The sequence below is a fragment of the Rhinolophus sinicus genome, linkage group LG06 (genome assembly GCF_036562045.2).
Source record: "Rhinolophus sinicus isolate RSC01 linkage group LG06, ASM3656204v1, whole genome shotgun sequence".
Taxonomy (NCBI): Eukaryota; Metazoa; Chordata; class Mammalia; order Chiroptera; family Rhinolophidae; genus Rhinolophus; species Rhinolophus sinicus.
Genome location: NC_133756.1, coordinates 142,516,710 through 142,542,088, shown reverse-complemented (window position 1 = coordinate 142,542,088; position 25,379 = coordinate 142,516,710). Strand labels below are relative to the sequence as shown.

General features: G+C 41.3%; 1 long non-coding RNA gene across 2 annotated transcripts in view; it reads right to left on the bottom strand.

Moving 5' to 3' along the window:
- LOC109450855 (uncharacterized) overlaps positions 1 to 25,379 on the bottom strand; it is a 145,574-nt gene that overhangs the window by 31,450 nt on the left and 88,745 nt on the right. For both annotated transcript variants that reach the window (XR_012497559.1, XR_012497558.1), the window contains one exon: positions 14,305 to 14,407. This is a non-coding gene — a long non-coding RNA (uncharacterized LOC109450855). The remainder of the gene's footprint in view (positions 1 to 14,304; positions 14,408 to 25,379) is intronic.

Genomic DNA, 25,379 nt, shown 5'->3' with positions numbered 1-25,379 from the left:
CAAAACAGAAACAAACTCATAGATACAGAGAACAAATTGATGGTCGTGGGATGAGAGGGGTGTCAGGGGGATGGACAAAAAATGTGAAGGGATTAAGAAGCACAAATTGCCAGTTATAAAAATAGTCACAGGATGTAAAGTACAGCAAAGGAAACATAGCCAATCATATTGTAATAACTATGTATAGCATCAGATGGGTACTAGACTTACCAGGGTGATCACTTTATAAGGTGTATATAAATGTCTAATCACTATGTTGTACACCTGAAACTAATATAATATTGTAGGTCAACTGTAATTTAAAAAGAAAAAGAAAGAAAAAGAAAAGACACTGGATATCCTCAAATTTCCAAGTCCCAGCTATAATTCAGGTGGAAAATACGTTGTTTCCCCTCAAGCCTGACACCTTTCTAGTCGCCATTCTTTTCTTTCTTTCTCTCCCAGACCCCTTTCAAACTTCTCTGGCCCCAGCTCCTGCCTCACCTCCCACTGACACCACAGCAGCTTACGGCGGGCCTTCTTCCTTTACCCCCTGCCTGACGAGATTCTCACAAGCAGAGCTAGCCGCAATAGCTACACAGGTGGGACACTGCGCAACTCCAGGTCATCATTCCCACAGATGCGGTGTGGGTAGCGCCCCTGGAGGTATGCAGCTTGCATGCCACACCTGGCTGCCTTGCTCTGAGCCAGCTTAATCCCCAGTCATTTCCTTTGTCAGTCTTCAACCTTCTGCATTTCTTGGCAACACAATACTGTTGAGTCTCACCTCCCTATCCTGATGAGGTGCTATCTCCCTCCAGTTTCCTACCTACCTACTCCTCCATTTTCCCCTTTCCAACCTGCTTTCCTAACTCTTCGTGCTACTTCTCTCACTGTGAGTGTTCTCCCAGGCTCGCTCCTTGTTTCCACACAGCCTGCCTCAGAGATCTCCATCCTGATGCCCATGGTATCAACTGTCATTTCTACACAAATGACCTGCATCTCTCCTCCACACATGCCGGCTAGACACCTCCACTTAACATTAGGGAGACTCCAAAACCCAACACTACCTAACACCCAACCTTCCCGGGGGCTTCACTCCATCTGGACCAGTTTTTTATTAAAATTTAAAATGTATTGGGGTGTCAATGGTCAACAAAATTACATAGGTTTCAAGTGTACAATTCTATAATACATCATCTGTATATTGCATTATGTGTTCACCACCCAGAGTCAGTTCTCCTTCCATCACTGTACATATCTGGACCAGTTTTGAAGCCATGTAGGAATATATCAAGAGACACGGCACTGGGGGCAATCCTAGCATCCTTTACCTGACAGAATCGTTCACAGCCCCTCCTTCCCCATAACTGGCCTTATACCCACCTCATGAATAAATTGTTCCTCACACTAAAGAAGAGGCTGGTGAAACGATGAGGAAAAACATCCAGTCGAAACTGTCTCTGCTGGGAAAGAGAGCGCCTGATTCCAAGCACTTCTCGGGTCACTGGTAGTGTTCACCGAGGAGGGAATCTGTCCGTACAGAGATTTGAGGGCGCCAGCTCTGACAGGTACAGAATAAAGAGTTGGCAGGGACAGTGAACATCTCAGAGAGAAGGGGAAACCCTGACAGCAGCCTGACCTGGTAGTCAGAGCCTTCTATTTACACTTGACTTCCAGTGAGGATGTATGACAAGAACCAGCACAGGAGAAAGAAGGGGAAGGGAAAGAAAGTGAAGGGAAGCGAGAGTTGCCTTGCCCTGGCACCCACCTGTCAAGCTGTGGAGAAATAAATCTGGAGACCAGAGATGGAACCAGGCCCTGCTGCCTCTGCCAAGTCTTATAGATGACGAGACCCTCAGTCTGTGTGGCAGTGGCTTTGGATGGGAATGAACATATTTTTCCCCAGAGACAATGAGATAGTCTCTGCTGCCCCGGAAGGACTTCCTATTTCAGAGGCCTTCGTGGAAGTCCAACCGGAAGGCTGCTGTGTCTTTTCTGCATTTACAAGCCTGTGGAGGACAGAAAGGAAGCACTGGATGCACCTTGTTTTCCTCTGTGTTTGGGGACTTGACTGATGCTCATTTGTCCTTTCATATCAAAGGCGAGTTTGGATTCTGGAGATTCCATTTTTTCTGTACTGGGCTGGGTCAGGAAATTCCCCAGCAGCTTGGGTGCAGATGTCCGGCTCTGGCTGAGCTGCACTTTCGGCAACCGCGGGACGCACTCCTCAATGACCGGCTTGTACCTGGGAATCCCAGGGAGAGGAAGGAGGCCTCTTTGGGACAGGAGCATACTCCCTGCAGAGGAGGACAGCCAGGTACTTAGCACAGTGGTACTCAGAGTAAGACTCACACACTGTGCCACAAACCGTCACTGGATCACAAGTGATAAGTACAAAACCTGGCGTTAAGCGATGAGAGACCGTTATCACAACTGGACATTGCTAGGACACTCAAGTGCATGACCCATGAACTTATCTTATTGAACAGGGTTGATCCAGGTTGGGTGCTGGCAAACCTGCATAGTAAGTTGCACATAGGGGCCGTAGGACCAGGTGTTGATTGGAAGTTTAAAAATCTGATGCATCACCACAGTTTGAGGGGTGCTACTTTAGCCTATTCAAATCTCTCAGAAGTAGTGCCATAAAGAACCTATTTACTTTGTAAAATCCAAAGTTATTTAACAATGAACTCCTCTTGGGGTAAGGAAGGGAGTGCTACTAGCATGCCAAGGAACAACTAGCTATTCCTCAAAACACACGTTGAGAAGACACTCTACGTGGTGAGAATGAGTGAGTGGGTCTAGGATCTCCAAACATTTTCCAGGCCTCAGGTCCTACCTACTTGACTAGATGAGTCAGGGCCTTAGGTAACTACACTGCTTGGATTACCTGGAGTAATTTTAGGACTGCTCCTGATCACCTAGTGTCTTGGAAGATCTTTTTTCCTGCTTCCAGGGGTCCACCTTCTACCCAGGGTGGGGCCTCAGGCACAACCAGTCCATTATCTCAAGCCTCTGGTTTTAATTAAATTACAAAATGGCACATCTGAGGTAACAACAGCACAGGCCAGGTAACTTGGTCACTGAGGGAGAGGTAGTAACTCCTTCATGCCACAGGGGGCACATTTACTGCAACCCAGAGCTGAACCTGGGCACCTAGGGTCCAGGAGTTGGCTAACTTCTAATTCCTCCCCATCAGCTCTCTGTATACAGACTTGTACGTTCTCATCTTGAGCTTTGTTGGATATATTTGCTACTTGGAGCATGAAGACATATAAACCCTTCACTTTTCTTTCCTTGTATGCTGGTAAACGTGTAACAACTAGCTTCCTGCAGAGGAACGGGTGCCCTGTTTTATAGCATTTGCCAATCTCTGTGGTGTAAATTCTCCCACCATGGCTTAGTTTAAGCTGCCATTATGACCTTTCCGACTACAGAGTTGGGAAGAGATTTATGAGTACATAACAACTCTCAGGCACCACAGCCAGCTATGTCAGCTCTGGCAAAGTGTTGTTTTAAAGTCTGATTCTCTGTCATAATATTATAGCCTGATTTTTTTGAATCATAGAATGTCTGAGCAGGAAAGGATCTCGGAGATAATCTAGTCTAAATTTCATCATTTGAGAGATGAAACAACAGACCCAGAGAAGTGTAGTGACTTGCCCAAGGCAACCAAACAAGATAATGGCAGATGGGATTCATCCAGACCTCCTGGCCCTTTCATTCATGCTATGCTTATTTTTAAACATATGGTCTTACTTGATTCTCAAAATAGCCAAGTTAATAAGTGATGTATCCATTCAATAGAAAGGGAAACTGATAAAAGGGTTAAGAATTACCCAAGGCCACAGACCTAATAAGTCAGTCAGATCTGTCTTACATTCAGATCCTTCCATTCCATCAAAACCTCTCCATTCCATATTTCTTTTGGCTCACAAATGCCACCAAATGAGACATGCTTTTCTCTGATTTTTTTTTCAACTCCTAAGATTCTTGACCAACAAAGTCAAAGATGGGCGAGTCTCTTTGTTGATTTCCAATCTGTTGCCCATTAATTCTCCATCCTGAATATTGCCCATAGCTGCCTTTAAAGATTTATCCATGGGCTGGCCCGGTGGCTCAGGCGGTTGGAGCTCTGTGCTCCTAAATCCAAAGGTTGCCAGTTCGATTCCATATGGGCCAGTGGGCTCTCAACCACAAGGTTGCCAGTTCAATTCCTCGAGTCCTACAAGGGATGGTGGGCAGCGCCCCCTGCAACTAAGATTGAACACGACACCTTGAGCTGAGCTGCCGCTGAGCTCCCAGATGGCTCAGTTGGTTGAAGCCCGTCCTCTCAACCACAAGGTTGCCTGTTAGACTCCTGCAAGGGATGGTGGGCTGCACCCCCTGCAACTAGCAACAGCAACTGGACCTGGAGCTGAGCTGCGCCCTCCACAACTAAGATTGAAAGGACAACAACTTGACTTGGAAAAAAGTCCTGGAAGTACACACTGTTCCCCAATAAAGTCCTGTTCCCCTTCCCCAATAATAATAATAAAAAAAAATCTTTAAAAAAAAAAAAAGATTTATCCATGACTTAAGTTAGGAAACATGCTAAGCTGCTATAATAGAGATCCACCCCCCACCACCAAATACAGTGGCTTAAACAATATTGATGTTTATTTTTCTCTTACTTAAAGTTTAGATAGAGAGTTTAGGTTCTTATGGTAGCTCAGTAACGTCAGGGACCCAGGCTCCTTCTACCCTGTCCCTCTGCTGAAAACATTGCTCAGTATAAGGCTTCCACCTCATGGCCCAGAATGGCTGCTCCAACTCCTTCCATCATATTCATGTTCCAAACAGAGGAAAGGAGGAAGGAAGTAGAGGAAGGACATGGCATACTTCTTTTCTGTAGTTGTATGCAAAAATAATTAGTTTTTGCAATTATTTTTAACCTTTTAAATCGCATTTACTTTTGCACTAACCTAATACTCTCAGAAATTGTATACACCACTTTCACTCACATACCATTGACAAGAAGAGTCATGTGGCCACGCTAGCTGCAAGGGAGTCTAGGAAATATAGTTTTTACCTGAGCAGCTATATCCTCAATAAAAATGTGAGCATTCTCCTGAAGGCAGAAAAGGAGAATGCATATTGAGAAATAATTAGCCATCTCTACTATGATGTCTGGATGCTAGAGCTAGAGGATGTGGATGAAAGGAAGAAAGAAGGAAGATGTGGAACATAAAGACAGCCACACAACCTGTGGGAAAGTCTAATGTAAAAAGAAGAATTACAGTCAGCCTGTGTCCTCTTCAAAGTCAAATACCTGTATCATCCTAAGAAATCTGCATAATTGAGGAAGTTTCTGGTGATAACTTCTTAAAAAATTATTTCAAATGGGATGTTCAGAGGGTTTTCTTACAGCCATATGGAGGTCCATGCTTTCTGGTATATTTATCTTCAAGCTGCGTCGCTAAGGACTGTAAATGTTATTGTGCTGTGTTAATAATAGCAATGCTTAGGCAGGGGACCTGATGTTTTTATATCAGTTTTGTGGAATAAGTTGAAGTATAATTTTTTGTTGTTGTTGTTATTGCCCATCTCTCTTCTGGGGAGCAGCATTTGGCTCTGCCTTTTGCCCACCTGCAACCCAACCCCTGCTTCTAGCCACTTTCAGAGAGGCCATAACTGGGGCATTAGTAAAAGCCTGGTGAAACAGAAGCCAGAATAAGACCAAACAATTTTCTTGAGTCTCAGCAATGACCTGCTGTGTTACCTAATTAAAGTGACTGCACCTTTCACGGCATCCGGGTTTTTGCTTGGATGATGACAATCTCTATACCTGCCCCCATCTAGGCTAAAGTATGATATATCAGGTGAGACTTCCCAGGTACTCTTCAGAGGAAGAAAGCAAAAACCAAGATTCAGCATCTCTGAGAAGGGTTCTTTGGGATTTTGCTATTGACTTGCTTAATCCTTTAACACTTTTGAGCTGAGGCTCGAGTTCTGGAAAACCTTTCCCTTTTCTGCTTTTGATCCTCCTAGGTTTTGCAAACATGCTCAGAGCATATGGGTCTGCTGCTGGGCAGGCAGTTTGCAAGGCTCAGGTGGTCCCCAAAGAAAACAGAATCTGAGTGCGTGGAAAGCCCTGTGAGAGCAGACCACAGATGTCACGGAGACCTTCGGCAGGTATCTGTGTTCAGATCTTCTCTCCTACGCTATGCTCCTTAAGAGAACCATGTCTGAATCATCTGTGTGGCCCTGGGTCCCCTAACACAGTACCTGGCACATAGGAGGGGACTGATACTTTTGGATGGGTTCAGTGGCCTCTTGAATTCAGCCCTGAGGCCTCATTTTACCTTTTCAGTTTCTCCCTTGACAATGTTGAGCTTCACTGAGCCTTGTACTCCTGGAAAACCATGACAGATAAGAAATCTCTACCTCACCTCCACTCCACTTTTGTGTCCCAAGAAATGTCTCACTGCAAAAACCATCCTTCGCCACATGACTTAGATAAGACTCACAGGTGACTCCCTTGTTAACCTGTGACAAGGCCAAACACACACCCACCACATCCATTCTTCGTCTCACACGTGATTAGCTGAACTGATGACCCCCACTGACCAATCTGGACAAAATGCCCCCTAACTTGACTTGACCAATTTAATCAGGTTTCTCTTCTTCCTCCAGGTGCCTGAACTTTGACCCACCCTTGAGCATTAGAACATGGAACAACTCTTTTTTAATTTAAGGACTCTGCCAAAGAATTGGCTGAACTCAGGGAAAATCATTCCCTAATCAACTGTCCCATGACACAACCCACACATCCCATTCCCCCACACTGGGTTCTTTCCTCCTTCCTATAAAAGCAATTTCCCTTCTGCCTGACTGTTGGGACACTTACTAACCTCATGGTCAGAGCATTCTCCCTATTGTGGTAATCTGCCTCCCTTATTGTAATTGTCTTCTCAAATCATGTCTCTCCCTACTGAAGGCCAGATTTGTTTTCATTTGCCATCCTCATCCCCCTCTGCTTCAGTGCCCTGGACCGCTGATCTTGATCTTGGCCTTCTCCCCATCCTCAATACTGCACCCCAATAATGTTATTACTCAGGACTTGTCACTGGTCATATTTCCTTCTCCACAATTTCAAAAGTCAGAATGCTTTCAGGAAATGTTGGACACACTCACTTCAGAATATTCAACAAACAATGCCTTAAACAATAAAGATATTTCATCATCTCACCAAAAAAGGTAGTCTGGAGATAAGTGATCTTACCACTAATAATGTCTCTAAGAACCCATGCTCCATCCATCTACCCACTCTGCCATCCTTAAACATATATATATTTGGTTGCTCATAATCACAAAAATAGTCAAGATATCCCATCATCACATGATATCATCTAAAGCATGAAGGAAGAACTAAAGGGAGAAAGAGAGCTTTTCTTGGGGGTCACTATCTTTCTTATAGAGGAAGTCTTTATTCATAAGCCTCTTAGGAGAGCTCCCTTTGCATCTCCTTGACCAGAGCCAGTCACATGGCCTCTCTAGATGCAAGAGATGCTGGGAAGGTGAAGGTGAGTTGTTGGAATTTTATGCTTTAACCTTGGGTAGGGTGGATTCTGCCAGTGGAAAAGAAAAGGGAGAAGGGAATGATTGTTGGGTCTGCCCCACTTATACAACCCTTAACACTTGTTCTACACTCTTCAAGGGATCAGTTAGCCAATCTAATAAATGGGTCACTGAGTTGATTGGCTGGAAGGCCTCTCCCTTTTTAGTTTGCTTGACAAAATTGAAGCTTTACTGAGTGCAGTGCCCCTGCATGACTTTACATATATATATATATATATATATATATATATATATATATATATATATATATATATATATATATGTTTCAGCTGGTGGAGTGGTCAGATGGGATCTTGGAAACCTTTTGAATGAAAACCACTCAGGAGAGTTTGTTCTCCAATGTCTCCATTTTTCCATCTGTAAAATGGGATAATAATATCAATTGCAAAAGGTTATTGGTAGGGTCGACAAAATGGTGCTGTAAGGTGCCTATTGCATTGCCAGGCGTGTGATGAAGACTCAGAGCCTCCAGAGGGAAGACGTCTGAGCCCTAGCTTCAGACAGGCTGCTCTGCCTCCAAGTCAGAGCAGAGTAGTAGATGACAGGGAGAGCCCTTTGCATCCCTCTGCCTTCCTAAGGAGTCTTTCTCTTCAGTTCAATTCCACCAAAGTGCATTAAGTGCCTGCTGTGTGCAAGGTTTTTCCCAGGGGGCTGGTAGGCGATGTCAGACACCACCCTTGCTGGTCTGAACATGTTCCCTACCAGCAAGAGGACCAGGACAAGAGTTCACACAAGTATAAAGCAAGGCAGACATTTGACGGTCTGGAACTTGCCTCTTCACCTCTGAAAGCTCCCTTGCCTAACAGGGAGTTAACAAGATGTGGTTCTCATAGACCCCAAAGTGGTGATTACCATGTTCAGTAACTTTGATTTTTTTTCCCCCACTACCATTTATAGTTTCTGTTTCAGGAGATAAAGGCCTTCGGAAAATTTTAATGCGTGCTTTCCCAGGCCTTGAGCTGCTTTGAACAGCCCAAGTTAATTGGAAATCTCTCCTAAAATCATGCTGTACTTCCCAAGGGCCATTTTAAAATTTGTGATCAATATTCAGATTGCCCGTGAGTCCAGCCATTGGGGTCCTCACACTATTTAAAGTCACAACCTTGTCTCTGAGAGCCCTGTTATTAAACTGTTGATCTGTGAGTTCCTTGAAAGTCACACAAAAAAACACAAAGCTCTCAGACTGAGGAAAGGCTTTGATTAAAAGCCAATCTTCCATTATGAGAAATGAAACTGTCTCCACAGATAAACAAAAATGTCCCTACAGTGAGGAAGTAAAAGATATCAATGGATTTATTCATTCATTCATTCATTCATTCATCCACAAACATTTATTGAGCACCCACTGTGAGCCAAGCACTCTGCGAGGCTCTTGTCTTAGCTTGGGCCACTATAACAAAATACAATTGACTGGAAGGCTTTCAGAACAGATATTTATTTCTCACAATCCTGGAGGCTGGGAAGTCCAAGATCAAGGTGCTAACAGATTTGGTTTCTGGTGAGAGCCTGCTTCCTAGATTGTAGACAGCCACCTTCTCCATGTGTGCTCACATGGCCTTTCCTTGTTACATGCATAGGGAGAGAGTGCTCATGGCTCTTCCTCATTTCATAAGGGCATCAATTCCATCATGCGGGCCCTACCCACATGACCCAATGTAACTCAAATTACCTCTCAAATGCCCCATGAGCATCACTTTGGGGCTGAGGGCTTCAACATTCAGTCCATAGCAGTTCTGGAGACACTGACCTGCAGCCCTCCAATTACCCTGCGCTGCTTAATATCTCTGCACCTTCACCCATGCTCTTCCCAATGTCTTTCCTTCCACTTTCCTGCCCGGCTAACACCATGTCATCTTTCAAGCACAATGCCAGTGTTGCATCCCTTGTTAGACCTTCCACCTGCCTGCCTGCACTGGCAGACTTGACCACACATTTCTTTATGCCTTTGCTCTTCCATCTGCATTCAGCAAGAGGTCTATAATAAGCCAGGCACAGTGCCAGGCACATGGATATAGAGATAAATTATCAATAGTTCCTGGCTTCAAGGAACTCACAGTCTGGGGAAGTATATTAAAAATTACCAACTGCAATAGAGTTTGCAGACACCACAATATGATTGTGTATACAGAACAGTAGGAGCATACAGGAGAGAGCGAGCTATGCTTCCTGGAGAGGTGGGAAACTATAGTGGGGAGAAAAGAGGTTCATCAGGGAGATGGGGTCGTGTGCAGGTGGGGAAAGACAGTCAACAAAGGAACCAAGATGCTCATCAATAGGTCAATGGATAAACAAATTTTGGTGCATTCATATAATAAAATACTACTCATTGATACAAAGAAACGATCTACTAAGCCACAAAAAGGCATAGAAGAACCTAAATGCATTTTATTAAGGGAAAGAAGCCAATTTGAAAAATCTACATACTGTATAATTCCAACTATATGACATTCTAGAAAAGACAGTAAAAAGATCAGTGGTTGCCAGGGACTCAGTAAGAGAGGAGGATTGAACTTTGCAACTAAAATTGAACATGGCACCTTGAGCTGAGCTGCTGCTGAGCTCCCGGGTGGCTCAGTTGGTTGGAGTGCGTCCTCTCAACCACAAGGTTGCCAGTTCAACTCCCACAAGGGATGGTGGGCTGCACCCCGTGCAACTAGCAACAGCAACTGGACCTGGAGCTGAGCTGTGCCCTCCACAACTAAGACTGAAAGGATAACAACTTGAAGCTGAACGGCACCCTCCACAACTAAGATTGAAAGGACAGCAACTTGACTTGGAAAAAAAGTCCTGGAAGTACACACTGTTCCCCAAAAAAGTGCTGTTCCCCTTTCCCCAATAAAAAAAGTCTTTAAAAAAATAAAAAAGTGAACCCTAATCTAAATTATGGGCTTTGGCTAATAATAGTGTGTAAATATTGGTTCATCAATAACAACAAATTTACCATACTAAACAAGATGTTAATAAGAGAAAACTGAGAGGAGAAAGACAGTTACCCTGTGTGCTATCTGCTCAATTTTCTGTAAACCTACCTAAAACTTTTCTAAAAATAATCTATTAATTAAAATGCATATATAAGCCCTGAACTTCCATTTCTATCAGTAAGGCAGTCAAGATACCTATGGAAACTAAATATTGCCATGAATTTTCTTTTTCGCAGCTCTTCCCCTTAAGAGGTAGAGTCTACTTCTTCAAACTTGAATCTAGGCAGGCCTTGTGACTTGCTTTGTCTAATAGGCTATTGTGAGAGTGATGCTGTGTGAGTTCCAGGCTTAAATCTTAGGAGATCTTGCAGGTCCCACCTTTGCTCTCTTGGAGCCCTCCGCCATTATACACAGAGGTCCTGGCAACCCTGCAGGAAAGGCTATGAGGAGAGAGAATCCCTCCAGCAGGGGTTAGCAAACTACAGTCCATAGGCCAAACCCAGCCCTTCATGTGTTTTTGTAAATAAAGTTTTATTGGCACACAGCTCTGCCCATTTATTTATGTGTAGTATACGGCTCTTTTTATGTGACAGTGGCAGAGTTGAGTAGTGGACAATAAGTTAATTAGAAGTTAGACATCAACAACAAAAGATAACTAGAATATTCCCATTTGTCTATGTATTTAAAATCACACTTCTAAGATGACTCATGAACTTTAGACATTAATTAAAATATAACATAATGAAAATATGTATAAAAAGTTAGATTCAGCTAAAATTGTACTTACAGGGAATGTATGGCCCTAAATGCTTTCATTAGATAAGAACATCTCAAAATAAAGAAGCCAAACATCCAACTTAAGCAGTTAGAAGAATAAATCAAAGAAAGCAGAGGAGAGAAAATAATAAAGATAAGGTCACAAGTTAAGGAAAGTTTATAACACACATGGATATAGAGAATCATCAAAGCAAGAGCTGGGGCTTTGAAAAAAACTAATAAAATAGACAATTTTCTGGCAAGATTAATGAGAGAGAGACAGACCTCAAATAAACAACTAGTAATAAAAAGAGGGACATAGTCATATATTTAACAGACATTAAACAAATAATATGTGAACAACTTGTATTAGTTTTCTATGGCTGCCATAACAAATGACCACAAATTTAGTGGCTTAAACAACACAAATTTATGATCTCACAGTTCTGTAGATCAGAAGGTGTTGGCAGGACTGCACACCTTTCTGGAGGGTCTAGGGGAGAATCCTTTTCTGTGCATGTTCAGGTTGTTGACCACCAGCTGAGGGCTATTCCCCACTTCTAGAGGCCACCCCCATTCCTTGGCTCGTGACCTCCTAACCCCATCTTCAAAGCCAGCAATGGTGGGTCAAGTCCTTCTCATGTCACATGTCTCTGACTTTTCTTTCATAGTTGCATTCTCTAACCATAGTTGGAAGTGGTTCTCTGCTTTTATGGACTCATGTGATTGGACTGGGTCCACCTGGATACTCAAGATAATTTTCCAGTCTCAAGGTCCATACAGTTAATAATATTTGCAAAGACCCTTTGCCGTGTAAGATAACATTTTCAGGTTCCAGGGATTGGAGCATGGACATGTTGGGGGTTGGGGCATTATTCTGCCTCCTATACAATTCTAATTTAGGAAATTTTAAAATTGGATGAAATGAGTGAATTCCTAGTGAAATGTTACTCATAAATACTGACTCAAAAAGCAATGAAAAGATATGAGTGAAAAGAATGAAAAGACTATAACTAGTAAAAAAAATTAATGAGTAGTTTAAAATATTCCCAAAAAGAAAATATTCCAGATGGTGTTATAGATTAGCATTACTGAAATTTCCAGGCATAAGATTAATTCTCATCTCAGACAAATACTCTGGAGGATGAAAAATAGAGAAAGCACTCCTCAAATAATTTTATAGGGCTAGTCTAAGTATGGTGGTTTTAAATCATGTCACAAATGCTTTGACACTTCTCCCATCAAAAAGTGACATATTCTGTTGAGCATGCTTTGACTTCCTCAACACACAGAACATGGCAGAAGAGGTGCTGTATGACTTCCAAGGCTAGATTAGCAAAGGTTATGCAGCTTTGACCAGTTTCTCTTGGGACACTCGCTCTGGAAGGCTTCAGGAAAAGTCCAACTACCTGGAAGCTGCCATGCTGGAGAGACCACAAGAAGAAATCACATAGAGATAAAAAGAGATACCTAGGAGCCCCAGCTTTCTGGCCCCAGCTGTTTGAATCCTCCCAGCTCAAGCTTTCTCACACATGCAAGTGAGAAAGCTTACTAGATGATTCCAGCCTCAGCCACCATCTGACTGTAAACTCATGAGCAATTTCAAGCAAGGATGATGTAGTAGCTAGAGCTCAGTGGAACCCCAGAGCCATGAGACATAATAATAAATAATTGCATTGTTTTACACCACTAAGTTTAATATAGTTTGTTATGTAGCACTAGAAAATCAGAATATATTTTTATGCTACAAAACTAAAGCAATAAACTAAATACCTACATTGTACCCCCCCCAAAAGAAAAACAGAAGAAAAAGGAAAATGATAAAAGTCCTAAACAAAATATTGGCAAACTGAATTCAGCCATATATAAACAAAGATAATACATATGGCCAAGTTGGGTTTATCCCACGAATGCAATTAGAACATTCATTAACAAAATCCACCCCATTAACAGATTAAAGAAGAAAAACCACATAATAATTTTAGTAGATGCAGGATATAAACACTATCAACAAAATTTAACATCTGTTTAGGATTTTTTTTTTTAATCTTCTCAAACTAGGACTGAAAGGTAACTTCCATTACCTGGTAATGAACATCCTTGGAAAAGAAAAAAGAAAAAAACCCACCACAAGTATTATTCTGATTAGTAGCCACAAAATATAAAGCACTCCTCCAAATCAGTATGAGAAAGAAAACCCAAAAGAAAAATAGGCAAAAGGATTTAACAGACATTTCATTAAAAAGGCAGAATAAATGTCCATAAATAGAAGAAAAGATGCCTAAGCGTATTAGTCATCAGTAAATGCAAATTAATATCATAATAAAATACTATTTTACACTCACCAGAGTGGCAAAAATTTACAAATTGGTCAACCTCAAGATGGAAAGGTTGGAGAACAATGAAAACTCTCATCCACTGATTATGGGAATTAAAATTATACAGTCCCTTTGGTACATACTTCAGCATTATCAAGCTAAACACACGCATACACTGGAAACTCACAATTCCATTGGAGGTGTTTGCCCTAGAAAAGCTCTCACACGTGGGTGCCAACAGATATACACAAGAATGTTCATAGCAGTTAGAAAAGCCAGAAACAATCCAAATCCACATCAGCAACAGAATGGATAAATAAATTGTGACATATTCATACATTGGAAAGCCATGTAGCAGTAAAATTGAATAAACCAAAGCTACATGAATCAATTTGGATGAATTGCTAAAACATAATGTTAAAGAGTCAAGTCACCGGAGAATAGATAACGAATCATTCCATTATATAAAAACAGGCAAAACTAAATAATATATACATATATCGATGATAAAGGAAAAAGAACAAGATCTCAAACAAAATTTTCTGCTTCATAAGCTCGGTGGTAAATATATGAATTTGTTTTATCGTTACTCTTTAAACTGCATATACATATATACATTTTTATGTTTGATACGTTTCACAATAAAAAAAAATATCTATGGACACATAAAATACTCATGATACTTACCCTTAAGGTTGAGAGCTTACCTGATTTCCGCCTGTGGCACAGCATGGGTGGGTCAGTCCCATTATAGCCACTGCACACGTCCTTACAGCATGCCCCTCGAGCACGTGTCTTAACTTTTCCAAGCTGTGAAGTAGACAGCCATACTTACTTCCCAGGACAAGTTAATGAGCATTAAATGAAGTAATTGACGCAACTCTAACAGAGAGCCTGGAAACTTTTAAACACACTTTCAACTGTTCTTTTCCTGACTATGTTGATACCAACCAACCAGCAGCTCTCCCCAACAGCCCTCCTTGCTCATGGTCTTTTTGTCTGGGGATGTGATGGTTCTTATTTGCGGTGCCATGGATCCTTCTAGGCCCTGCATCTTCTGCCCTCCAGGCTCACCAGAAGAATTTCTCTTTCATTAGCATCACTGCAGTTCTACTGAAAGGAGCCCCAACTTATTATTTAGTCTTGTTTCTAAAAATATACACTGGGGACCTGGAATTGTCTGTCTCTCGTTAGCAAGAAATAATAGCAATGGTCCTCAGCCCTTAACCTCCAGGAGGACTTTTCTTTTTCAAAACAATATTTGAAAATTCCTTTCACACTTGAAAATTGAATAAATGCATCCTGAGCTGAAGCCAGATTCACCTTGGACAGGGAAGTTTCTTTGTTAAATTTGACCCCCAAATACTGGCTTCAGGAAGGCCATCATGAGAGGTCAGTAGTTCTTTTTGCTTGTCTGACTCCCCAATGGATAATGTGAGCCCCTCAAGATCAGGAGTCTATCTTACTCATTTCTGCATCCCCTCACACAGTCCTGGTATACAGTAGCTTCTCAATAAAATTTTCCTGAATTGAAAAAAATTGCCTAAAAAAAACATTTGATGGCCAATGTCTACAGGTACATCCAAACAGCCACTGGGGATCAGCAGCAGTTTTCTACATCTTTACATGGTACCTGGCACCATGGTACCATGAACTAACAAATTGCATAGACTAATTAGTTAATGAACTAAACAATTAATTGGGGTCTGGGAATGGCTGACTACATGCAAATGTAAATCAAATAAGGTGCCATGCTGGCTGAAATACAGCAGTAAATGGACTTCCCTGGACTATGGATGTAAGGGAGTGAGGGTTGTGGTGCTGATGTCGAGAATGAGAAGAATCTCTCCCTGACTTTGGTGGGAATGATGTTCCATCAGTCACTGAAGGACTTGTTAGCACTTAGAAGTCATTCCTCTATTACAAGAGCAGTCTGTGTTCATAGATCCCATCCCCCCTCCCCGATATCACAAGTCCTGGATTTCAGATTGGTACAGCCACTACGGAAAACAGTATGGAGGTATCTCAAAAATCTGAAAATGGAACTACCTCATGACCCAGCAATTCCACTCCTAGGTATCTATCCGGAGAAATCCAAAATTCTAATCCAAAAAAATTTATGCACCCCTATGTTTATTGCAACACTATACACAAGAGCCAAGACATGGAAACAACCAAAATGCCCATTGCTAGACGACTGGATTAAGAAACTGTGGTACGTTTATACAATGGAGTATTACGCAGCCATAAAGAAGAATAAAATCTTACCATTTGCAACAATATGGATGGACCTAGAGAACATTATGCTAAGTGAAATAAGTCAGACAGAGAAAGACAAATACCATATGATGTCACTTATATGTGGAATCTAAAGAAAAGAATAAATGAATGAACTAATCAGAAACAGTCTCAGAGACATAGAGGAAAAACTGAGGATTGCTAGATTGGGAGGTGGGGATAAAGGGGAAGGTGAGGGGATTAGAAAGCACAATCGGTAACCACAAGATTGCCACGGGGAAACAAAAGTCAATTTGGGGAATGTAATCAATAATGTTGTAAAGATTTTATAGGGTATCCGATGGGCACTTGTCTCATTAGGGAGACCACCTCAGGGATGATGTAGATACCTGATCACTGCACTGTACACCTGAAGCTGAAGCTGGACAATAATGAATGTCAACTACAATTTTATATATATTATATATATATGTATATACATATACATATACATATACACATACACATACACATACACATACACATACATATACATATATAGTTATATAGTTATAAGAAGTGGAATACAGCATTAGGAATAGAGACTGTGGAAATGTAATGGCTGTGTGCGATGTCAGAGGGGTAGTGGATGGGGGTAGGGGAGCTATCATTGCTGAGGGATATAAATGATAAATGTCTAGCTATTACATTGTTTTGTACACCTGAAACTAATCAAAAAAAGTCTCTGATGAGCCAGGAGCTTGGGGGGCTCTCAAGCCTGAGCTCTGTCTGCCTAACTAGACTGAGAGCTCAGACCATCCTTGTTAAGTCTGAATCAATGAGGAACCCCCTTGACCTTCGACTCAGATGGAAAACCACACTGCTGGGCGGAATGTGCCGATTGACTGAAATCTGTCAGGAGGCACACCCAAAGCTGGAAAGGGGTCAGCTCCCCCGTGTGTGGGACGGATACATTTCTCAATGAAAATTAGAGTACTGTAACCAAGCAGAAAGCCTGCTAGGTAGTCCCAAAGCACCAATGTCTGCTACCACCACCAGATGTGTGTCCAAAGCTGAATAATTTGGGGTGGCAGATTTGGGGCCATGGTGCTGAATGGTAACTCATCAGTGAAGGAGCACAGCCCAGTAGAACTGCAAGGCCCAGGGTGGCCATTAACTTGCTACTTGACCCTGAGTCAATCATTTTTTCTCTTTGGTCCGCCATTTGCTCCTCTGTAAGAGAAAGGGCCTGGGCTAGGTGATTGCAAAGCCTCTTCCAGTTCTAGCATTCTACAGGGCTCTTATTTCTCATTCCCTCCTGTCACCTGAGCAGGTACGAGAGAATAATTACCAGCCCTGGAAATACCTTGGCAGTGGTTCTTTTGAACAACAAATATGAGCTTGTTTCTTGTCACTTGTGAAGGGGCTGTTTAATTGGGGTCAAATTCTTTGAGATTCCTTTTGTCTGACTTCTAATACTGGCAGTATTATTATTAAGCATTATCTGAAATTTAGGACTTTTAAGTGTGTCTCTAGAGTTTTCCCAAAATTGAGAAATATGACTTGTTCGAATTTGGTAAACTGGGCAAAATGTCATGTGTAGGAAAAGGCGTGTATAAATTGAATGAATTAACCTGACTTCCTCCAGAACAGAAACTGTGTCTTACTCAGTTTTGTTTTCCTAGTACCTACTGCCGTGTTTGGCATATAATATGAGCCATCCATTAATCAACAGATATTCAATGAGCACCAACTCTATGTTGGGCACTTTGCGAAGCCCTGGAGATGCGATTATGGGTTAGACAATGTCCTGACACTCAAGTAGCTCTGGTTAAGGAGGAGAGACAGACAGTAAACAGACAAATGTGATAGGCAATGGCTAGGAGAGGAAAAAGGACAGAAATGACAGAGGGCACCCAGCCCAGTCTTGGGGAATCAAGGAAACCTTTGTAGAGGTGACATCCAAGCGGGACTCTAAAGCTTGAATACGACTTGCCTAAGCAAGAAGCTCAAAGTGCTGGAACTCCCTCATTGAAGTGTAGCATGTCAGGAGGAAGGATTGGGGTGGGGGTGGAGAGAGAGAGAGAGAGAGAGAGAGAGAGAGAGAGAGAGAGAGAGAGAAGAATCTAGTTTATAAAGGGCCTTGATGTCTTATTAAGGAATTGCCTTATGGTCAGTGTGCAGCCAGCTGTAAATTTTAAGCAGGGAGTAAATACATGTACATTGATTAATAAATGCTGGTGTATTTTTTCACATGGAAATTTCCTCATCTAAAAATACAGGGTTTGGATTAGATGATCGCCAGGATCTCTTCCAGTTGTGACATTCTGTGACTCTCTAAGTTTCCACTCTGATTCGGGTCAAAGTCTCCTGACATTTGCCTCCTCTCACTAGCAACAGAGGTGGTTCAGGGCAGAATAATGGAATCAACAGAGCACGTGGTATCCCTCTCTCTTCCCCCTCCACTAGATGGATAAACGCATTCCATTACAGAGGATGAGATGCTTCCTTGTGACCAGCCTCGCACCAATCCATCCATCAGTTGATTAACAGTGGCTGAAAGCCACTTATCGGGAGGGCTCCTGCCCTTATCACTGTCACCAGTTGCAAATAAACATCGACTTTATGCTGTGTTTCCATATTTAACCACGTTTAAGTAAGTGCTGATACTTGCATTACATGACATTTGCACTGCAGAATTTAAAATGAGACACATACACGCAGCTCTTCCACGAAAGCCTAGGTTGTTTGGGGCCTTCTTGCCATTTGTTTTCAAAGAAAGGGAGCTTCAATGTGAATTCCACAGAATACAAAAAAAACTCTTGTACTCTGAAAAACAGTATCCACAAGAAAGAGATCAAAATGATGTAGTTATATATTTTTTTCTTTTGAAAGGTCGGTGCCTTGTGTAAAAGCTGTAACACATCAATAATGGATGAGATGCAGAAATGATATATCAAAGTTAGAAAACACAGGCCTCTGAAGAAAGGAAAATCCTTTTTCTGTGCGTGTGTGAGCTGGATTTCACAATATAAAAACAATATCACACATAAATTTATTAGTTGATGATGAAAAAGAATATTGATCTTAGACTGAGCATGAATTAACAAGCACATATTAATGGCTTAGCAGTGTGGGTGCAAATTCTGGGCCTCTAAGTTAAAAAAAAGAAAGATTTGGGATAAATTTATCCATTTGAAAAGAAAATACTTCAATATGATTTTTTTGGTTAAAACATGAGGTGTTGATGCTCATATTGTGACAACATGTCCTTTCCAATCCATAATTTTTCTTATATTCCCTTTTTTGTTCTCATTGGCTTGAAAACTTATTTCTATCCTTTAGCATAGCATCTAGAACATAGTAGATGCTCAGTTAATGTGATTTGCATGAATAAAGAGCAATTACTTAATGTTTATTGAGTGCTAACTATGTGCCAAACCATGTACTAAATATTCAACATGCATTATCTTATTTAATCAACATAAATAGACTTCATCTGGGTATTATTAATATTCCCATTTTGCAAGTAAGGAAACTGAGTCCTAGGGAAGTTAAATAACTTGGTAGTGCGTGCGTGGTTAATAGTATTGGTAAATGGTGACTCTAGATCAGACTTGAGTTTTATTTGAGCCCAGAGCTTATATGCTTAGCCACAATAGGATAATGAATTAATAAACTTGCTGTTTTGGCCCAGTGGATTAACTGAGAGGAGAGTACTAGTGGATCTGAGGAATCAAAGTCGCCAAAAATGAAAGGCACTGAGATCTTTCAGAGCTTACCATCATATAAAAAACAGAGAGCTCTGCAACTATCTCCTCCTTCAACAGTCATTTATGCCACACCTGATGTGTGCTGCACAAAGTGCTTATCTACACTGTCCTGTCATACGGTAGCCATTGGCCACATGTGGCTATTTCCATTTCATTAAAATTAAGTAAAATTAAAAATGCATTTCCTCAGTTGCACTAGCCACATTCAAGTGCTCAAAAACCACTTGTGGCTACTGCGTTGGACAGTGCAGACATAGAAGATATACAACATGTCCACCATCATGGAAAGTTCTGCTGGACAGTGCCGTGTGACGTTGCCTGGACACAGATATAAATGGCACAGGAACCTGCCCTCCAGGAGCACACTGTCTAATGAGGGAGACTGGCATGCAAATTAATAGCTGTGATCCAGTAGGACAAGGTGGGCAGATAGAAGAGGTTCTCAACCCAATTTGGTGGGAGATGAAAGGGATACAGGATGGGGAAAGCAGCAATAGGAAGTTTCAGAGCAACAGCTACCTGCTCTGAGTCTGAAGGAAGAGTGAGAGGTTAGCCAGCCGGAAAAGAGGAGACCTCAGACAGGGGAGGAGTTCCAGAATGAGGGAACCAAAGGCTCAAAGTCTCAAAGTGCAGAGGGAACAGGGAATGGGCAAGTCATTTGGAAATAGGGTGCTATGGAAAAGTGAAGAGTGATGAGGCTGGGGGAGGCCTGGATGCCAGGATAACAACTGCCAGTGTCCAGGGTGTGGCAGGATACAGGGACAGCCACCAACGGCAACTCGGTGCTTTAGGCCAAAGAGGACGATATAAGAAAGCGTCCAATGATTATTCCCCTATCTTTAGCTACTTTATATTATGTCTTTCCATTTTATTTTTTTCAGAACACATTTCACTATCGGAACTTATTTATGTATATGCTTGTTTGCTAATTTATTATGCATTTCTCTCCACGAGGATTTAAGCTCCTTGTCAGCAGGAACCTTTCCATTTGTTCACAGTTCTATCCCCACATCTGGAGTGTGCCAGGTCCAGCAATAGGCCACACTAAATATATATGAAATACATGAATGAATTCAGCACCTACTGCAATAATTAAAGAAGTCAGCCAAGGTAACAATAACAACAATAATTTCAATAGTAGTAGTAATGGTAGAAGTAGCAGCTCACATTTAACAGAGGCCTCATGACATGCCAGGCCCCCGGCTAAGTGCTTTAAATGCAATATCTTGGGGGTTTCTCACAGCAATCCTATCAGACAGATGTCTTATAAACCCCATATTACAGTTGGGAACACTAAGACTAGACATAAAAAACTCACGCTGGTCACAAAGCTAGTAAGTAGAGAGCTAGGAATTGAAAGCAAACCTCAGAGAGTTAATCACCTGAGCTGTTAACCTCCTCACATTTAGGCCTTCTCTTTACCTTTCCTAGCTCTGCCTCTCAGATTACAAAATCAGCAAAATGAAGTCAGGAAGACAACCGACTTCCGGGGTCACACAGTCTGTGTGTCAGTGAAGAGTTTCTAACTCACCTTCTGATTCTGCATCCACAATGCCTTGCCCTCTTTGCTGACTCCTCCTCAGATTTGGAGGCATTGCATCTCGAAAGATTTGTCAACCTTAGTATCTTCCTTTGGCTGAAGAATGCTCTCAGAACAGTGCCCGGCACATAGCTCACTCAATACTTGCTGAATGAATGAACACTCATTCACTAATTTCAATACATCTTTTGGACACAAGGTTCCATAAGATCATGCTCTAGGGAGACGTTTCTGACTCACATTTGTTGGGATAGTTCAGTAGAATTACCAGTGACTATTATTCAAGTAAAAGTACAAAGGACTACTCTCTATTTTAGAGAGATTTCAACACGTGAATGGATAGCAGCAATCTTGGTGTGGGAAATTAGGTTATGCAAATACCTTCAAAGGCCACCTGAGAAGCTATATTCATTTGTGGGGATTTATTAGCAATTCTTACCTATTTTCTTTCATATGCATTATTTTACATTTCTGCTGCATTTAAGTTGAATGCTCCACCCAGACAATCTCCAGTACAAACATAACCAAATTAAGGTTAGGGAAGAAGCAGTAATTTTTTGTTGTTGTTGTTTTCTGTTTTTTTAATAGTAAGCTTAAGTGCCTGAGCAAATTATAGCCCAGCCAGCCAGAGCGGCAATGAGCCATTCCGATTGTAAATAAATACATGCACGGCCTGTGGACAGCCAGCGTGTTTCGGGCAATTCATTAGAGCCTTCAAAAGGTTAAACCACATGATTCCTGCAGAGAGTCATGAGGGCTCAGCTCCTTTCCTTATCAAGGCAATAAATCTTTTTTTTTTTTCTTTATTCTATTATTAATATTTGAATACTTTTAGGAAATTAAATTGATTGTTTTATAACTTTTCTTTCTTTTTTTTTTTTGATTCCTTCTTTTTTTTTTTTTTAATTAAATTTATTGGGGTGACAATTGTTAGTAAAATTACATAGATTTCAGGTGTACAATTCTGTATTACATCATCTATAAATCCCATTATGTGTTCACCACCCAGAGTCAGTTCTCCTTCCATCATCATATATTTGATCCCCCTTACCCTCATCTCCCACCCCCCACCCCCCGCCCCCGTTACCCTCTGGCAATAAATCTTAAGGTTCATATCCTAGAGGAAGAAGAGCTTAGGGAGCACCCCAAAAGAGGAGTGCTTTTTAGTGGACACTTGTTCCTGCTTGGCTGGCATTTATCCCCCATCTTCAGGCAACACCCTCCTCATTCTCTTTTGAGGGACTATCTCTCTCCCATTCTCAGCCAGTTTTGGTCTAGGTAGAGATGATTCCTTTAGCTGTAGGGAAAAGCATGTAAGCCAGGCTAGGCCAAACAGAGTGTAATATCCCACCGGCCAAGACATATGAGTCATTTAGGCCAATCAGAGCCAGTAAGTCTCAATCCTGAAATTTTGCTGAAACTAGTGGGAAAGAGATAAGTTTTTCCCACTAGAGTCACTGGGAAGGTAGAGTGAAGATGGAGCATCTGGTATAATCATACGAGCAAAAGGAAATACCTTGCTTAAGCATTAAGCCAGTAGAGAATAAAACAAAGCCAAAGGATGGGGAGAAAACAAACAAGGCCCTAGATCCAACCACTCCTGAATGCATATTACCTCTGGAGTTTTAATTAGATATAAGCCAATAAATGGTCTTTTTTGCTTATGTCTTTGATTTAGGTTTCTAATATTATTTACAAATACCACCCTTTTGAAAGGTGAGAATAGTTCATACACTACCTCAAATGTTTGATATTGAAAAAGCAACACCTAGCAAGCCTCAATCCTTGTAGTGCCTTGATAGGTATATCAATATAGGGAAAAGAAAAGCCTTAGAAACAGGATAGCCAGTAAGTCCACCCCCTTTACCAACATAATAATTTCTACTTTCCATTATGGGTTAAGAGCTATAAATCATTTAGCTTCTGACCTAGTACTTCCAATTCTGAGACTCTGACCTGAGAAAATAATCTTAAATAATAAAAAAGTTTTATATTCATAAATACTTTTCACAGCATTATTTATAATTACATAAAATCAGAAACAGCACAAGTCTCCAATATACGGAAATGGTCAGATAAATTTTACAACAAAATGCTATGTAGTTATTAAAAATACATTTATTAAGAGTTTCAATAATATGTTTATAACACAAATTTCACTGGAAAATAGCAGGAGAAAATTGAATGTATTGTACAATCACACTGTTAAATTTAAAAATCCATGAATAGAAAAAAAATAAATGGAAAGAAATATTTCCAAATGCTAACATTGATTATTTTGAACTGCTGGGACTATAGATGATTTTCTTTTCTGTTTTTCTAATTATTTGTAAATAAGAATCTAAATATTCTATAATTAACTGGTATTGTTTTATAGAGGAAAGAATGTTATTAAACTTTTAAAATAAGTTTCCCTTCCAGCTCCCTGACAGAAGTCAGCCAGCCTTGAATTGGTTATGTCAGGCTTTTCTCCTTCAGACCATGAAAACTGGCGAGTGCACACAAAAGACCAGCAATACAGCCATGAACCCCTCGCATAACTGAACTCTGGGCATGTGTCAGTCATCTATTCTGTGAGCTTAAAAGGAGAATGCATTAAAAGCTCTTATCACTGATCTACTATTACCTCTACAGGGGCTTAGTAGCAATAGCAGTTGTTGGGAGTATCATTTCATTATTAACCTTATTAGTGAGGAAAATTCAAGGCAAATCCTTAAATGAATATTCCTCAAAATGATGGTTTTGCACATACTTCTGTTTTCCAGGGGCACAAATGGAGGTCTTCTAGGGCAGAATACTGAGATTCCAATTCCAAGAGTCCTCATTCCTCTTGAATAAACCAGTAGGCTAGGCACTGAAGGGACCCCGGAGTTTGAGCTTGTCCTTGTCCAAAAGAATCAGAAAGGTAAACAGACCAGGCCAGAGCAGGAGAAGCTAGGGGACACACTGGGCATGAACTCAGTGGGCATGGCTATGGCTGTTATTAGTTGATCTGAGCACAGAGGAAGGCTCCAGAACTATGGACTTCATGGGGGGCCCTAGGCAAACATAGCTCTCCCACATGCCAATCTTCCTATCTCTCTGTGCCCATTTGGAAAGCTATTGGGCCGCCATTTTCTTTCTTAAACAATGAATATAAAGCATATTCTGGGTCCCATTGCTAGAACAGCATACCGAATAGATATGAATATGACAATTCTTATGGCATTACCTTGATGGGACCTGCAAGGAGGAAAAAAAGTGAAATGAATATTTGTCCCAGAGGAGAATGAATACTGGAGAGAATTTGCTTTCTCACACTCTTGCACTTACCTGGGGCAAATGGAGAAACAGCAGGTTCTCTGCAGAACTACGAACTCAGCAGGGCTTGTTTCTTGGGCGCTTTTCTTCTATCAAAGCTGATTTAAGAATGACTGTGGCAGCAGCCACATTCACCTTAGAAATAACTGTGCCACTTGGTTATGTCTATACATTTAGTGTTTGAAGTGTCTGGCAAAGGGAGCTGATTCCAGAACAGAAAAATGATCATTAAGCACTTACCATGAAGCAGCCTGTATGAAGGACTTTATACATATCTAATCCTCGTAACAACGCTGTGAAATAAATATTATTAGTCTCTGGGGCTAATACAACCCTCCCCTCCATTTTACAGGTGAAGAAATCAAGGCCTGGAGGCTTTAAACAAACTGCTTTTGGTCACACAGTTAGAAACAACTGAGCCAATTAAAACTTGGGGCAAACTGATTGCAAACCTTGAGCCCCTGACTGCTTTGCTCTCTAGAGATGACAACCTAAGCATACCCTATTTTCTATGCTGTAGAAACATAGGTCAAAATGAAACCACAAGTCATTCTACAATGACTATGTATATCAAATTATCACATTGTGTGCTCTAAAATTATGCATACAATTATACCTGTCAATTATTCCTCAATAAATTCTAGAAAAAAGGAAAACAAAAAACTAAGCCACAAGTTAAAAGGAAAACACAACCCTCACAGCGCACTCTAGCCCACCCAACATTCAAAACTTCTATTTGCAGTCCGGTCTGTCAATGAGCAGTGAAAGGCCTCAGACCCTGGCAAAGTACTCTCAGACCCCAGCTGCCAAATAGCAGAAATGTTTGGGGACAGGGTGGCTTCTGGGTGAACCTGAGACCTCACACTATAGACGTCCACTCAAGGTCACTTCCACAGCGAGCCAGAGGGGGACCATAGGACCAGCAAAGGGACCAGCCGCAAAGGCTCAGTGG